General features: G+C 41.1%; 1 protein-coding gene across 17 annotated transcripts in view; it reads right to left on the reverse strand.

Moving 5' to 3' along the window:
* The window catches only part of CHL1 (cell adhesion molecule L1 like), a 211,491-nt gene that overhangs the window by 134,996 nt on the left and 58,376 nt on the right, over positions 1-18,119 (reverse strand). For 7 of the 17 annotated variants that reach the window (XM_047746560.1, XM_047746550.1, XM_047746634.1 and 4 more), the window contains one exon: positions 17,724-17,806. The exons of 6 other annotated variants lie outside the window; for them this stretch is intronic. The gene's annotated coding sequence lies outside the window, so the exon portion shown is untranslated. Of the gene's footprint in view, positions 1-6,864; positions 6,903-17,723; positions 17,807-18,119 lie in introns of those variants that run through there. 4 more of the 17 variants (XM_047746615.1, XM_047746599.1, XM_047746605.1 and 1 more) reach the window with 2 other exon arrangements.

The following is an 18,119-nucleotide window of genomic DNA, read 5'->3' on the forward strand; positions in this document are numbered from 1 at the left end:
GAGTCTGCTTGGGATTCTTTCCCTCTTCCTCTCCCTCTCTACCCTCTTTCCAATAAGTAAATAAAATATTTTTTTAAAAAGGAGGTAACAGAGGCGAAGTAATTAAGTTTGGGAATGGTAATTTCCTCTAGGGAATTAAAGAGCTTAAATACCTGTGTAGGAGACAACTAAACTAAAAACACATTGATTCAGGTTCCTAGACGAGAAATTCTCTGTTGGCCAGGGTGGTGCAAAGTAACCACTTTCAGAGGGTGCAGTAATATGCTCAAAGGAGGGGCAAACTCTTTTTTTTTTTTTTTAAGATTTTTATTTATTTATTTGACAGAGAGAGATCACAAGTAGACGGAGAGGAAGGCAGAGAGAGAGAGAGAGAGAGAGGGAAGCAGGCTTCTTGCTGAGCAGAGAGCCCGACGTGGGACTCGATCCCAGGACCCTGAGATCATGTCCTGAGCCGAAGGCAGCGGCTTAACCCACTGAGCCACCCAGGCGCCCCTCTTTTTTTTTTTTTTTTGGCCATGAAAAATCCACTGAGCAAATTCTAACTATTTTAAACCCAGTCAAAAACAAAAACTAACAGAAAACAATGAACTCCTCGCTGTCGCTAGAATATTTGCTAAGTTCCTGCTTTCCTACAGGCTTTGCAGCTGCTGCTCCCTTCACTTGAATGACTCCTACCCAGATCTTCACAGAGCTGCCCGTCATTCAAATCTCTGATCCAAGGTCACCGCTTCATGAGGCTTTCCTTGGCTAGCCTGTCTAACAATGGCCCATGTCCTCACTTTGACTTAATAGGAAGTTATCACCATCTGACACTTTATTACCTCTTTATTGGCTGGGCTGTTTGTTACCTCCCGATATTAGACTATAACTCCTCTAAAGACAGAAATTTGTCTTACTTACCTCTATCTCCCCAGCACCAAATGTCTGGCAATTATTGGAGTTCAGAAAGTAATAGGTGTAAGAATGACTAAATGAATGATAGGACAGATCAGCGTGGGAGTAGAAGCCCAGCAGTCAGTTCATCTTTCGAACTTATGCCACAAAATGTGTTGACTGTTGCTTTTGAACTATTTCAATATAAACTCTTACCTGATCTTGTAATTTGTTTCCACAATGTAAACAACTCTGCAGTCTTTCTAGTTATGAGACCTAAAATTCTCTTTTGCTTAGGGCTACTGGACATTGACAGTGGCATGGCTCATGCACTAACTTACTACATAAGCTACACGAGGAAAGAAGCCACGTCCAATTCATCTTCCGTATTTCCACAGAACCAAAAAAATAGTGCCTTGTAACAAAAGAAGTCTGCGCTCTCGAAATGTTTCTGAGAGGAAAGAGGAAAAGGATAATGGAAGAAGGCTTAAAATTTATGAACTAGAAATGCACACATTACAAACCTAGGACTTGGAAGATCATAAAGTCCATTCAGAAATGACAAAGAACAGTGTGTGGATAAGAAGAAAAACAAACAAAATTATGAATTGGAAATATGTCTGTCCGTACTCCTAAGACTTGAAGAGTACAGAAGAGTCTGCGCAAATTCTGCAAAGAGCAACGTCATAAGAGAATTACAGCAACAACTATAACAGAAATGTAGACACACTCTGAGACTTTCAAAAGCATAAGTAATTCCCGCAATATTTTTTACATTGCATACATGTGCTTGTATAATGAAAACATGTTTTAAATAACAGTAGCAATCTTATGGTAAAGCATAAAAACAATGAAAATTAATTTTCATTAATCCATTAATAAAGTAAATAACAGATATAAGAATCCCCTGCATTCATAGCAATTGGTAAAATTATTTACATGCACGCTATTTAGGAGTATAAAAACTTCATTTCCCCAATTCTGTTGAAATCCTGCTACATTGCAGAAAACATCTACCATATGACTTCAGTCAGCAGATATCACAACAGGGTTTTATCACAATGCTACTTTTAATAGCTAGAGATATGACTACCAAATAGAATTGTCACAAAAACATGATCGCCACTTAACATGAAAGATGACTTTTCATAAGAGGGCTTCAAACGCAGCACGCATATTAAAAGGAAGAAGCAGGATGCGTGCTCGATGCACAATACTCCTCCCCACATTCATCAATGTTCACTTTGATTTCCCTTTCCTCTCTCTACTGCTCCTCTGAATCTATTTGTCAGATAACCATATCGCATGTTTCCTGATTTCCACAGCTTAGCATGAATGTATCAGCTTTTGCAGCTCTGTATCCCTGGCTTCACTGGATGCCAATGTCCATTCAAAATTAAAAATCCTGACAGTTCTTCTCTACCCTCACAAATTCCCTTCATTTCATCTCATGAGAATTTCCCATGTGGTAAATGTATCAAGCAGGTTTCTGCAATCTCCCTGACAACCTCTCTGCCTAGGACCAGCTAGAAATAATCAGTGGGCACAAGGGTCGACATTCAGGGAAAATAAAATAGGAGGCCTCATGGAGTTCTCCAATCCCGCTGAAATTGGTTGATCAAAGATCCTGGCCTCAGGGAGAGCATTAGCCTGAAATGATTTCCCTTTTTTCATCAAATGTGGCTTTCAACACTCTTTTGCCAAATTCACCTTTCCCATCCTTCTGTGATATCTTGTCGTTCCATAAGCCTCATGTCACTTTTTATCACTAAAATTTAGGCTGATTCAACATGCTCTCTCCTTCCTCATTTCTGTCCAGGACGAAGGGTGGATGGAATTTATTAAATGAGGAGAAGAATGCAGTCTCCTGTTTTATTCTTCCTCTTCCTGTAGCATCTTGGAATTACAACGGTCACTTCTAGCCCGAGGGTCTGTTGGGTCGCCGCTGCCCCAGCCCCAGGCACTTTCACCTCCATCCCTCCCACCCTGTGTCTTCCCCTCACTCCTGATCCCAGAATGATCCCAAAGCGTCCCGGAGTGTCACGGCACTCTTAGCAACCCCCTTAGGGGAGGCACCCTCAAGAAGAGCTCACAACCAGCCACTTACTCCGGGGTCTAGTTGATCTACAGACCTGCATGCACCCCTGCTGGATCCAAAGGTAAAAGTATGAGCTGCTCCACTGGCCTATCCTATGACCACTCCCCAGATATCTCCTGCCCTCCCCACAGCCACACAGCCACAGGCCAGGAAGTCCACCAGTGATTCAGGGAACACATTACCAGGGTCCCATCTCTCAGGCACATCAACCTGTTCAAAGAATCAAGTCAGACCCCTTCACCTGACTTTGCATAAGGAAAGGTGCTACAGAGGGGGCCCCTCTTACCACAAACAATGCATAATTTGCACAATTTCAGAGAGCCACTCTCATCTTCCTGACTCCAAATTTTTTTTTTTAAGATTTTATTTATTTATTTTGACAGACAGAGATCACAAGCAGGCAGAGAGGCAGGCAGAGAGAGAGAGGTGGAAGCAGGCTCCCTGCTGAGCAGAGAGCACGATGTGGGGCTCGATCCCAGGATCCTGGGACCATGACCTGAGCCGAAGGCAGAGGCTTTAACCCACTGAGCCACCCAGGCGCCCCCTGACTCCAAATTTTTGTGTACACAAGCAGGGCAGCTGGTAATGCTGGGGAACTCTGACGTCTTTGGGCTCTTAGGAAGCTTCTGAGAAAGATTCTGGCTCTAAGATTTTATTTCTCTCTTTACTAAGATTTTGTTCCTCTCTTACTAAAGATTAGCTGGTCTCTGTGTTTTGAGCTGTGAACTCTAATTACCAACTTGGGATCCACAACAACAAAAATATGAAGTCCCACTCAACATCCTTTTATAGGATTTTACATATCATGTAAAGAGAAGAGATTTTACAGATCATGCTTTTAGTTTTAATTTTCTTCTCACAAAATAATAACAAAAAATGCTCATAATTTTAAGGTAATATCAGCCACTAGAAACATCTCAGTACCAAAAATTTATTAAGGAAGGCGTCCAACATTAAGGAGAAGTAAACAGGAACTAAAATATGAACACAAAATAGAGGAAAATGAATAATCCCAACCCGCCCTAAGGCCTAAATCACCTCTCAGTGGTTAATTTATAGATCTTATGCAAAGGAAGTTGCTACCAGGGCAAGGAAAGAAATTCTCATTATATTTGGTGCCCAGAGATCACCAGGGAAATAATGGCAAGACAGTCCTTCTCAGCATAATTTCAAAAAGAGATCTTGTTGCCAAGTAAAACTGCCTTAACCAAAATGGTATCACTTAGCTGTTCAGTTCGTCAATAGGCACTTCTTTACATCCTGCTGTATACATCGAAGGAGCACAAAATAAATAGAGCAGAGTCCTTACTAAATATTAGAAGTAACAGATGAATGAATGCAAGGAACTAGATGCGCCAATATGAAAAGGAATGAGGACAAATTGTGCCGGTAAATGCTACAGGGACGCTCACACGGGCTCTGCAATCAGCCAGCTCCCAGTGGACTCACTTCCTACCATTTCAAGTAGGGGAAGGCTGAGATCCTCTCCTGGATGTCTCCATCCATTCAGGCTGCTGACAACAAAGTATCACAGAGTGGGTGGCTTACAAGCAATAGAAAAGTACTTCTCACAGTTCCAGAGGCTGGGCAGCCCGAGGTCAAGGCAGGAGCAGATGAAGCGCCTGGTGGGAACCGGCTTCCTGGTTCACAGCTGCCTTTTTGCTGGGTCCTCCCACGGCAGAAGGGGCGAGCGAGCTCTCGGATGTCTTTCTTATAAGGACGCTCACCTCATTCATGGGGGTTTGCCACTCAGGACTGAACCACCACCCAAAGTGCCCACCTCCAAATACTATTAACATATGAGTTTCGTGGGTGGGGGGCTCAAATAATCATTATACATCACTGGATCCTAAGATAATCAGGGAACAACTCTGATTAGTAACTACTGTTTTAATACCTATTGTTGTTATAATGGGAGTAAGTAACTGTGTGTTATGATATGAGTAAACTCTGGAGGTGTTGCCTTGCAGATTTGGAACACGTCCATGCCCACCTCTGATAGGTTAAAGAATCCACAACTAGCTCACGTGTGTTCGAAGACTATCCCATTTGCTCTTAACTTATTGTTCTAAATGAAAATAAAACTTGATCCCATCCTAAGCCCCTGATGCAGCAAAACCACACGGCCTCTATCAGATAGGTTGCCACTGAGGGCCAGTAGCATATACCACCCCAAAATGTACCATGTTGGCATGTGGATTAATCTGAGCTAAAAACCATGAAGACCCAGCAGCCTCAGGAAGAGTTTTTGTTTGTTTTTCCTCTCCCTTAACTGCCTAAGAGAATTTTTTTTTTTTAAAGATTGTATTTATTCATTTGAGAAAGAGGGAGAGAGAGAGAGAGCACAAGGGGGTGGGGGTAGGATAGAGGGAGAGGGATAAGCACGGCTCAATCCCAGCACCCTGAGATCATGACCTAAGTAGAAGGCAGAGGCTTAACCCACTGAGCCACCCAGGCACCCCATGCCTCAAAGAATTTAGATAGAGGGTTTGTACCAGAAAGAGAGAGTTACTATCAGAGAAACTTTCAATATCAGAAAGACTAACATGCATGACAGGGCAAACATCTATTTACCAAACATTTGCTCTTCTCATTTTCCTGTGAATTGTCTTCCTCCCCTTTGAAGCCCAGAACCTGACCCCCTCTCAACTCAGGATGGTATACAAGCCTCAATTGTCTGACTGCCTGTGAATCTCATATATGTCAATGGGGCTCCCATATGTATGAAGTTAAATTTGTTTTTCTCCTGTTAATCTATTTTAGCTCAACTTAATTATTAGACCAGCCAAAGAACCCAGAAGAAAGGAAAAGTTTTCAGCTCCTACACCACAAAGCAAGCTTCCATCTTGAGGTTACTGGCACCAAAGCCAGAGCTTAATGTTTTTATAAATAAAGAAAAAACAGTTGCGATGCCAACCTGTACCCTAAAGAAAGGGATTAGTTCCACAATCACCATCAACCACCGGGCATCCCAAAGAAATTTACAATCTAAGTAAAAATAGCATGCCTGCTAGGCAGATAAAGCTTCAAGGTCAGCCCCTACCCCTCCTCATTAGATTGCTGACACTGAACCTCCCCCAAGTAGAAATTCCAAAGCTGCCCCTGGTAAAGACAGAGCTCCATTTGTCCTTCGCTGGTGTCATTGCTAAAGGTGCCCATCAGCGCCACCTATAGGTTCAAAGGGGCAGACGCTTAAGCAGAGCCGCTTTCCTATCGCTGACACAGCTCGTGGTACCAAGTCATGATTCAGCTACATAATTCTTCCAGTTGTAAGAAGGAAGGATCTTTCCCTAAGCATTTATATTTGACCAAGGGTACTGTACATCACAGTTGGCCATAGTTACTGAACTTAGCAGATTTTATAGACCTTTTCACAACTGCCCTTAAGAATATGATCTGCTCCTAGTAGACAAGCTGCACAGACCCAGAACCACCACCCCCATTTAAAATACCCACCGGTTTCATTTCTGTTTCTCTGCATGAAGTTGTTTTTCTTAGAAGCCATATTATTTTGATCAAGTTTCAAGAGATTTCAAGGACCGTGAACCCTGAGGAGAAATCTCTTCATTCTAGAAGACTCCTAGAATGCTGATCCAAACTTACCACCTCTCACTTGGTTCCACTCCTATCTTACAGCAAACATCAAGTTTTTAAAACCTTACAATCCCACCTCATTAAACCTTCTGCTTCATTGTGAATACTTACAAGATTCTGGCATTATATTTCCCATGCCTCCCCCCAGAGGTGTTGAGTGAGTCTGAGTATAATATATTATTGTATGGAATTCTAGAAACATCCAGGCACAGGCCCATGCTCTTCCCACCACATATCATCATTCTTCTGTGCTTGCATCAGATCAGTCAGATTTGCATTTAAACTCAGAAATACAGTACCTTTGACAAAAGAAGTTAGGTGAAGCCCACTTCCTTATCTAGAAAATGAAAACAATAAAAAAATAAAAGGACAGTTCTTTGGTGACAAATGATGAAAAATATCATAGCAAATATTAATCGAGTGATATTACATAAATGTTTTAGCAAACTTTTATTGAATGCTTACAGTGTGTTGCAAAAATGGGTATTATCTGATTTAATCTCATAAAAAACTATCAGGGAAATATCGCCACTGTCTCAATGTTACAGATGAGGTTAGTGAGACACAGAAATGTTAAACTATTTGGTCAAGTCACACAACTAGCAAGTATGGGAGCCAGAACATAGACTTCAGCAGGCTACTCTCTTAGCCAGTTTGCCAAACCACTAGTCAATTAAATAATGGTGTGTTATGCAAATAAGAGATCAACACAGTTCCTGGCACAAGGTACATGAACCGAGGAAATGGCTGTCTTAGAGGCAGCAGTCAGAATAGTCACAGTCAACATTAGGCATGATGCTTCCATTAAACACCATAATGTCATTAAGTGGCAACTTTACTAAATAACAACTACAGAAAGTGTATTTCCCTGTAGTTCTTTCCCAAAACCCAAACTCAAGACTCTTCAAAGTGCTCAGGATTGCTGACCAGGAAGCAATAACTGGAAAGGAATGTTTACATGGAGATGTAGATGTGTAATTCACATAGCGCTCTGCTCTTTTATGCAAATGGCCCTGTATGAAAAGAGACAGAAGGTCTTTGTTTTCCAGAATGACACATTTTTCCTACAACCCCAAGACTATATTATTAATCAGAACGTCCTTTGTTAAAAGACCAAGGATCATTCATTCTGAGAGTCAAATAATGAGCATTGACTTTGCGTCTCCCAAAAAGCTCCCAAGTCTGAATCTCAAAGACAGGAAGTGAGAATTTACCTTGGCAATCTTAATGTATGGCACATAGTAGGTCCGCAACATACATCTATACCATGCAGAAATGATGTAGGACAGGAACATTTTGTTAGTCTAATAGCCATGCGTTATTAAAGATGTAAATTGCCAGCAAGTATTCTCATTGTTGTTCCATTCGAGTATTATGTTCAAAACTACTTCTCCCTTTCTATTTATTTGAAAAACTATACATTCTTATTACTTCTGAGTTCTTTTTTCTCCTGCAATATAAATAGGAGCTCTACAAGTCCATTTTCAGAATGATTCCCAAGGTATAGTAAAGAGCAATAAAGGCAGGGGTTATGAATGGTATCATTTACTGTGTGGGCTTGTTTTAAAAGTGCATAAAGAAATAATTCACATGTCCTATTCATGTGGCAATGAATTTAGTGCCATTTGAATAGAGTACATAAAAAGACTCATTCAACTCATTTAACTACTAATTGGTTATCGTTATATTAAGGTCTGAATGACAGAGCTAGAGCAAAGCACCCAAGGGAAAAAAACTAAAATAAAAAACTGGGGGCATTTTTGCAACTCTGTCCTACACAGTGATAGTGCAGCCTACTGATACTATCTTAGATAAGATGATTGCTGGAAAGGAACACATAAGAAAAGCTCACTCTTTCCAAATCAATATTAGCACTTAGTGCTACCCCTATCTGGCACTGCACATGGATCCATTCAAACGGTGTGCCTTACACAACTATGTTTAGCTACGAACAAAGTAAAAAATATGTGGCATCATTAAAATCACTCTTTCGACATCCACTAAGCCAACACAAATGTGGCGCACATTCTCTATGTTCCAAGAACTGCAAAAATTCAAAAGATGCAGAAAAGCAAATACATGCATAAATCAAAAATGTCATATAATTCTCATCTTTGAGAAAATGGACTCAATAAACCAATTATGTGAGTAAATCTTAGCTAGACAGAAAAACAAATATATAGATGTGTGAGAGATTTGGAGCAGTGACAAATCCAAGCTGGAAACAAGGGACCTCTCATGATGTTCTGTGTAGCACATCTTATTATTGGAGGTTTCCAGTAACAAATGAACGTTTCCTTCCTCTAACATTATTCTTCCTTAAGAGAAACAAAATAACAAACAAGAAAGATGACACAGTGGTACAGAGAAGTAGCTGGCAAAATTCAGAACCATCATGGTATAAATGAGAAATTTTCAGTTAACTGTTCAGCAAGTCTATTACCTTTTTTTTTTCCTTTATTAACTACTCCAAGAGACATAACCTCTTAATGCATCAATACCACCCTGGGGATGAGTCTGAATTAGCTCTTTCAGATGGCTAGAAGTTCATGTGATGAATCACTATTAGTCTCCAGGCACTAGAGTGGACAGAAGCAGGTTAATGGAGCAGCTCATTTCTGTTCTAAGGAGCATAGGTCCCAGAGCCTCTGGATTCTGCTTGGTAGCAACTCATTTAGCAGAGAAATCTGCAAAAAAAAAATCTAGTCTCCAAACTTCCTTCACTTTGCATGGCATGTATACTATCTTCACGTCTCGGTCATTCTGAAGTCCACAGGGACAGCCAATCTTTAAATATCTAACTGAGGTCATTACAAAGCTGTCATTAAGGGTGACAACTGACAGTAGTTCACCTGGTAGCTGAATGAGTAGAAGGCACCTCCACAGACCCTAGAACCAAAAGTGACAAACTGCACATAGGTGCCTTTTGTTTAGCTTGCATCCTGGCTTTTATGGAGCCTTAAATTAGTTTCCTCTCCTTTCCTTTCCTTTTCCCTTCCTCTTCCTCTCCTCTCCTTTTCCTTCCTTCCTTTTTTTAAGTTTGTTTGTTTTAAGAAATCTATACACCTAACGTGGGACTTGAACTCATAACAGTGAGACTGAGTCACAAGCTCTTCCGACTGAGCCAGCCAAGCGTCCCATTAGCTTCCATTTCTTTCTTACTTTCTTTCCTTCCTACCTCCTTCCTTTTCTTCCTTTCCTTCTTTCCTTCCCTTCTTCTTCCTTTCTTTCTTCCTTCCTTTCCTTTCCTAACTTCCTTTCTATCTGCCTTTTCCTTCCTTTCTCCTTTTTTTTTTTTTTTAAGAGAGAGAGAAAGAGACAGAGAGAGTGCAAGCAGGGGGAGGAGCAGAGGAAGAGAGAGAGAGACTCGCAAGCAGACTCCCTGCTCAGTGCAGAGCCCGACTTGGAGGCTCAATCCCACAACCCAGAGATCATGACCTGAGCTGAAATCAAGAGTCAGATGCCTAACCAACTGAGCCTCCCAGGCTCCCCAGCTTCCATTTCTTAAACACTAGGAGCATTGACAATAAAATTCAAATTTCTGTCCTTTTTATTAATAAAAACGTAGAAAGTTTGACAAGACAAGTCCTGCTTTGACACATGGCACCAATCTTCCAGAGCTGACAGAACATTCCAGTTTTGGAAGAGGCTGTTTTCGCCAGTACTCCAGTCTCGGCCACTCCCTATTGTCTTGTACCTCTCCTTCACTTCGCATGTGAATGTATGATACCATCCACAGTTTGGCTATTGTGGACACTGCTGCTATGAACACTGGGGTACATAATTAAAAAAAAATACATAAATAAAATAAAATTATAAAATAAAATAAAATAAAAATAAGTAAATGCGTGATACCAGCCCCATATCTACCATAGATTTTGGCTGTGAATATACTCAAGCTGTTAAAACTCTCAAACTAAATTACTGACTTGAAGAATTTATTTATAACATATATTGCTTAATTTCTTATTAAAATACTAAAGATTAGGGGCTCCTGGGTGGCTCAGTGGGTTAAAGCCTCTGCCTTCAGCTCAGGTCATGGTCCCAGGGTCCTGGGATTGAGCCCCGAGTCAGACTCTCTCCTCAGCAGGGAGCCTGCTTCCCCTCCTCTCTCTCTGCCTGCCTCTCTGCCTACTTGTGATCTCTCTGTCAAATAAATAAATAAAAACTTAAAAAAAAAAGACAGATGTAAAAAAGAATACTAAAGATTGAATTATAGTACAACAATAATTGTTCTTCACAATTATTATCATTTTATTCAAAATTATTTCTTCTTATAAATACTGATTTAGCTCCTTTACAGCCAACCCTTAACTTTGTGACTTATATTTTAAATGTTTTATTGATCGTGTTTCAAATTTGACAGATATATTAAAAATCAAAGGGCCACAGAGATTTAAGGATGGAATGTTTCTTTAATATCATTTAACTCCAAATCATATATTTTACAAGTAAGAAATCAATGAATTTGTGATCTTTTGAAGGCACACACCTACTGAATATGAAATCCAAGGATGGAATATGATTTTTTTATCCTCAGTTCAATGCTTAATTTTAGTAGTAACTGGCTTTTCCTATCACATGATGCTTCATGAAGGAAAAATAATACCATTTTCTGAATATTGTATTCTTCCTCCTCTTTCTTTTTCCCTCCTTCTCTCTTTTCCTTATTCCCTCCCTACTTACTTTCCTCTCCTTCCTCTTTCTCCCTGCTTCTCTTCCTCCTTACTTCATTAAGACCCAATAGTTCACCTGAAGGTAAAAATTATGTAAACATCATGCTCAACAGACAGTGTTTCAGTGGACAGCTGCACTGAGTAATTGTGTAGACAATTTTCTCTTCATTATGCTTATATTATGCAATATTGGACTTTCTTTTTGTACAATGATCAAAGGTAAAAACACAGAATGTGCCCCTGTCCAGCTATCTGGGAGACAGATCTAAGTGACCAAACCATTGTGGGATTTAACAGCTTAGCTCGTCATTCATATGATTCTCATTTACTTCTGAAAAACAAATTAAGTATAATTAATTTAATAAGTAAAAAGTGGGGCAGACAGAAAGGCTTCTCAAACTGTCTCAAACTCAAAAAAACCCAGGCTGACTTCCAATAAACTGGTGGTTGCAGAGCTGCTGCTGTCTCATAGAAAAGTCTAAGAAGAATAACTTAATTTAAAAACCATTTTGGCTTTCTTTTAATCTTATTTGTTTCTTATTGCTCTTCTCCCTTATTTTATTAGTAATAAAGTTTATAGAAAATAAGAATTTCTCTTTCCATGAAAAGGCTTAAAGCAGATTTTTTCCTTCCCACTATGCATTGGATTTCTGAGATCAGCATTTAGAACGAGTTTCACAAATGAGAGCCCAGCTGTGTCTATGAGGTGACTTTTTAAAATGATCTACCTGGGACTTGTTCCGTAAGCTAGAGTAGTCTGCAGTATCCACGTATGTACAGATCTCTGATGTCATACTGGCAATGAAATGGGATTTAAGAAGTTAGCATGAACACTCAAGGTATGGTGGCTTTGGAGTCAAACCAAGATTTTACTAAGTTTCTTCCATCTCTTTAAATAACAAACCTACATTATAGCAAATGTTATGGTTTGGGAGGTAGTGGTCCTCAAGTGCTCAGTAAATGCAAATGCCTTAAAATTTAAGATCTAAATGGTCATATACTAATGCCTTGATAGAGACATGTCTTCTTTTAAAAATGTAAAGGTAGGGGGCGCCTGGGTGGCTCAGTGGGGCACCTTCAGCTTAGGTCATGATCTCAAGGTCCTAGGATGGAGCCCCACATCAGGCTCTCTGCTCAGCAAGGAGCCTGCTTCCCCCTCTCTCTCTCTGCCTGTCTCTCTGCCTATTTGTGATCTTTGTCAAATAAATAAATAAATAAAATCTTAAAAAAACAAATATATAAAGGTAGATGGCCATTTTTCAATATTTCAAAAACGTGCTCTTTATACTGTGTTGTTGGGTCTGGTGTACTGAATGTTGTGTGAACTTATGCAAAAACAGCCATGCTAAAATTTTAGCATACAGATGAATCCCTACAGTCCTGGACCCCACTGTCAGAAATTCTAATTCGGGAGGTACAGTGGGGGGGGGGGGGGTCCAGGAATCTGCATATGTAATTAACATCCAAATCATTCTTTTACTTACTCAGTTATTCATTTAGTAAACTCATTGTGACAAGTAGGCTGTGTGTTAAGTCTTACAAATATAGTGGTGAAAAAAAGTCCCTGCTTTTATAAACTGTTTTAATCCATAAATAAAAATATATAAAATGTAGATAGTGATAAGAACTAGGAATAGAAATCTATTCTAGTAGAGCAACGGCAAGCAAAGGTGAATGAGAGAACATGTGGGGTGGGGGGGGTGGTACTCAGGCGAAGCCTCTCAGATAATATGCTGCTGATATTAAGTGACTCAGAGACGAAACCTGGAGAAACACTCCCTTTACACAGGCTAAGGAAAAATACAATCTGTGCCGAGCTTGAACTTGGTGTCAAATATTTCATATTTTCAAATTTCCTACTTCTCTTGGTACTTAGCAGTTCTCCCCTACGTCCCTGGAATTCCTATCCTAACCTCCTCCCCTGCCCCCACTCCATAACACACATAACACAAATCACACATTATTAGAAAGCTGTTGCCAAAAGTTTAAAATAAAGAAGGTTTTGGCATAACTGTAGTATGAGAAAGAAAGAGCTTGTTAACAAACAATGTGATGAAATTGTCAAAAATTTGGTGAGCCTAGGTAAAAGAAGTATGGTACCTAGAATCCAGGGTGTGATTGTTACGCTTTATTTTATTCCACTCAGGAAACCTCTCCTAAGCTGTATCCAGGTCTAAGTGCTTGGATTTAAAACTGATTCAGACCAAGTGAGCTTATTCAGAGGCAAGCTCTCAAGATGGGAGGAGGGACTAGCACTAAATCACGGAGAGAAAAGTTGAAAGAGCTAGGGATGTTCCTGTCTTCCTGGAAACAGATGACGCAAGTAAGACATAAAACCTCTCTTCAAACAACTGAAGGTCATAGGGAAAGGATGAGATTTTGTTGTCTGTGGTCCCACAAGACAAAAGGGAGAGAAAGAGATGCAAATTCCTAACATCAGGTTTGCAATTATAGAAACATAAACTCCAAAGCCTCAGGAGAAAGACGCCTCCCTTATTCGAGAAGAGGAAGTAAAGGTTGGTGACCACACACTGGGTGGTAGTGCGAAGGTCTTCAAGACCCAAGTGCACGGTGGCACTGAAGGATCGTGGAGGCCTGCTACGAGAACCTGTGACGCACGATTCATGTTCCATGATTCATAATAAAAAGACTGACTGCCCCTATGAAACAATACTCCCTCTCACTCTCCCAGGCCTCTGGAACCAGAAGTGACGTCGGTGCTGCCTGGACAGTCAGCCGCGTGGGAAGAAGTCAGCAGCAGGTGGCCTTTCAAAGGGCCCTACATGTCCTTTCTGCACTTGATCCCTCCTGGGGGGCTGCCCCCTTCTAGCATTCCTAGTCATCTCCCAAGAGGCCCCCACCAATCTGTCCACCCACCCCTAGAACAAGCTGCTTCTTTCTGAGGCTCTTGGTGTTCCCCAAAACTATCTTTTCCAAGATGAGATAGCAGAATTAATGAAACAACTTCAATGTTTCTCAATCCCTTTGAATGATATGCTCATGATGTGTTCCATAAACATGCATTACTTGTGTGGATTTTTAGCTGACTTTCCTACTTAAATAAAAATATCTTAAGATAGTATGTTCTCTCACAACTATAAAAGGGAAATCATCACCATTTTACATGAAAATAAATACAATGAAACGTAGCCAATTAAGTTTTAAAGAGACATTGTGACCAGAGGACTCCCAGATTTTGAGGTCTGGACTCTTTTCGTGAAAAGATACAGCAAATTGTTAAAAATGTATAAAACCATGCGAGCACAAAACTAGCCTTTGACTTAACCTGAAGTACCAGAAAAAAATATAAATGAAATAAATGTTTGCTTTACACTAGGTCAATAATGAATATCATTATTTAATGATATTCAATCGTGGAATACCTCTGATGACCTTATATCTCATCAGTGGTATCTATCCCATAATTTAGGATATACTGAACTGATCAAAGATACTGTCCCATGTTAAGAGGGACACAAAGCCTCAAGACACTGAAGCTACCCAGTAGGGAAAACCTCAAGTAAAAATAAACTAGAGGATGGCAGGCACCATGGAAAATCCACAGAGACATCTTTAATCACCTATATCCTAGGCCCCCCTTGAAATAGAATTTCCATGTAGCGACAACCACAGAGATAGGCAAGACTCACTCTGGCTCCTAATGCAGTTCCCATTCACGTAGATTCCAGGGCAGTGATACAAGGTTGTCCAGCTCAAACAATTCGCTCATTCAGTCATCCAAAAAATATACTCAGCAATGACTGTGTACCATGTGCTGTTCTAGATACTGGAAACACAAAACCAAAAAAACAGACAAGGTTCCTGTCCTGACCTCCATAATTACATTGGGTCATGGGGGCGAGACAGCTAGTACAAATAAGCCAGGGTTTCTTGACCTCAGCATGATGGACATTTTGGGAAGGATCCTTCCTTTTTTGTAGGAGGCTGTCCTGTGCACAGAAAACAGGTCTCTAATCATTAGATATCAGTAGCAAAATCCCATTCCCCACCCCAGTTGTGACAACCAAAAATGTTCTCTAGATATTACTAAATGTCCCCTCACAGACAAAATCGCCCTTGGTTGAAAACCACTGCTCTGAGGCCTTCTTCCCTACATCCAAAGCCAGAGTGCTGCACTGTGCAGCTCGAGGGAGGACCGCTCACTGTAATTCCACGTGAAGTTATCCCTCAGGGCTGTGAAACAACCGTACATCCGGCAGAAGGAGCAGCTCTGCCTTGCTGTGCTTATGGCTGGAATTACATGCTCCAGTAGGAGACATGCTCATGTGGACGTTGAACAAAAAACGAGGGTAGAAAATACTGATCAAAGTTCCACTGCATTTTTAATTGCATTCATGAATACTGCTTCTCCTTTGTGGGTTCTTCTCTCCGTCATGCACACACAGACACACACAGAGGTCTGGAACCCTGTTCCCTCTGTTCGACATGTCTTTACTTCTAAGCAGCAGCCCAAAGAAAGCAATGAGGCAAAAGCATTATTGATGAATGGTTGCTTTGTCATTATAGATAATTCACCGTTCTTTTGGAAATGAGAACATGAATCTCTGGAATTTTGAAAGTTGTGAGTGTGTCAGTAGACAAAGGAAGAAACCTCCTTGATCCACAGACACCTTTTTTTTTTTTTAAGATTTTATTTATTTATTTGACAGCGAGAGATCACAAGTAGGTAGAGAGGCAGGCAGAGAGAGAGAGAGAGGAGGAAGCAGGCTCCTCGCCAAGGAGAGAGCCCGATGTGGGGCTTGATCCCAGGACCCCGGGATCATGACCTGAGCTGAAGGCAGAGGCTTTAACCCTCTGAGCCACCCAGGTGCCCCCACAGACACCTGTTTTTAAACATTTGAACAGACTCATGCTTCTCAACCCTTACAGTCCAAAAGAATCACAGGTGTAGGTTGAAAAGAACAACCACCACCATCACCACCACCACCACCACCACCACTGCCACCACAAAATAGCTATCTGGGCTCCAGCTACAGTTTTGTAAGATTGTCCCAGAGAACCTTAGATCTGAAAAGTGCCACTGGTAATTATTACAGGCAGTCAAAGCTGAGAACTATTGTTCTAAGTTGTCGAGAAACACTGTGGAAAAATCATGCAGGAAAATATGGCCTGGGGGGTTCCTGGGGGGCTCAGTCAGTTAAGTGTCTGCCTTTGGCTCAGGTCATAATCCTGGGGTCCTGGGATCGAGCCCTGTGTTGGCCTCCCAGCTCAGCGGGGAGCCTGCTTCTCTCTCTGCCTGCCAATCCCCCGGCCTGTGCCCTCTCTCTGTGTCTCTCTTTGAGCCAAATACATATATAAAATCTTAAATAAAAAAAAAAAGAAAGAAAGAAAGAAAGAAAGAAAGAAAAGAAGGTTTGCAGCACATGTATGATCCCTTTATCTCTGCATCTTCCAGACAGCAGATACCATGTTGCTTCTACCACACTTCCACACTTGCCCAAATAAATGAAAACCCTTAGCATTTAGACTTCTTCCAGACAGGATATCAAGATAGTGTGTATACACACACACATGCACACACACATACATACACAACCCACCGGTTACCAAACACAAAGATGGTATGGTACTCATCTGTGCTCCTCTATGACCTAGAAGTTACTGAATTTCAAGGGCCACTTAAATGACCCCACATTGTAAATCAATGTGGTATAAACCATGATCATTGAAAATGTCTGCAAATGTTTTCACAACCATATGAAACTCTAGGAAATCTTCCCTGCTGCCTTTGAATCATAACAACCAGAACTGTAGTCTTTTCAGTGGATAAAGAAAGAATTTTTTAAACTATACACAATTAACTAAGTCAAAACAAGTAGTTCAAAACATCCTTTTTCCCAGAAAACAACTGCTTCTTGAGACCGTAATTATAGTAGGAAGCCAGTGAGAAGGTTAAGAATGAAAGGGTCTATGAATAGCGTTCTGAAAGGAAAAAAAAAATTCTGGTAAAATTTCAGAGGGCAGAAATGGGCCCCAAAGGGCAGACCCATTGTAGCTAGAGACAGCAGTAGGCAGATGTTGGTGCATGAGCAGAAAGAAGAGCAGAAACAATTAAAAATACAAGTCTAACTTCTTTGCATGTTCTATACAGCCCTGCATGGTGTGGTGCCCACCACCTGCTCAGGCCTCTTTCCTTCCAGCTCCCTGTGTTCCAGCTATAGTTGTCATCCTCAAGACCCTAGAGAAGGCCTAGCCCTTTCTCCACTCAGACTGCAGAGCTCAACTTCTCCCAGCTCTGACAGGTCTCACCCCACTTTATGTCCTCAGAGACAGGCCTCCTCATGAGCTGGGGCAGGGATTATCACAAGTCACCACAGCAGGCTGGTCTCCCTGAGAAGCACACCCTGGTCTGTTAATGAGGGATTGGAGATCAAAGATGGGGAACAGATAGGAAGGAAGGTGAACTGGACAAAAGGGAGAAGTACAGTTGTAATACAGAGTCAAGAGAGGTCTCAGCCTACCTTACAGGGAGTTCTGGGGTGGGCATGATCCTTACAGCCGTCCTGAGTTGGGACTCCACACCAGACCTTAGATGTGAGCTGCCCTAGAAAGGAGACATGACCTTGAACAAGGGAGTACTCTCTTCAATGGAGGCAACCTGATGGGTTGGGAGGTGACTTGTGAGGAATAGCTGCTAGCAGCGTTCCAAGCAGGATGGGGAGCAACTGGTTCTCAAAGACTGATTGGGACAGGACATTACAGAGTATACCACTGTGACTTTATCTCACTGTCCCTCCGTTTTCTCCTCTGTAAAATGGGGATGATACTAACAACCTTAAAATGTATACGATATCCAGCATGATGACTGGCTCAACGTAAAGTTCTCAAAAAATGTTAAAATTGCATCAATACTTAAT

The sequence above is a fragment of the Lutra lutra genome, chromosome 1 (assembly GCF_902655055.1).
Source record: "Lutra lutra chromosome 1, mLutLut1.2, whole genome shotgun sequence".
Classification (NCBI taxonomy): domain Eukaryota; kingdom Metazoa; phylum Chordata; class Mammalia; order Carnivora; family Mustelidae; genus Lutra; species Lutra lutra.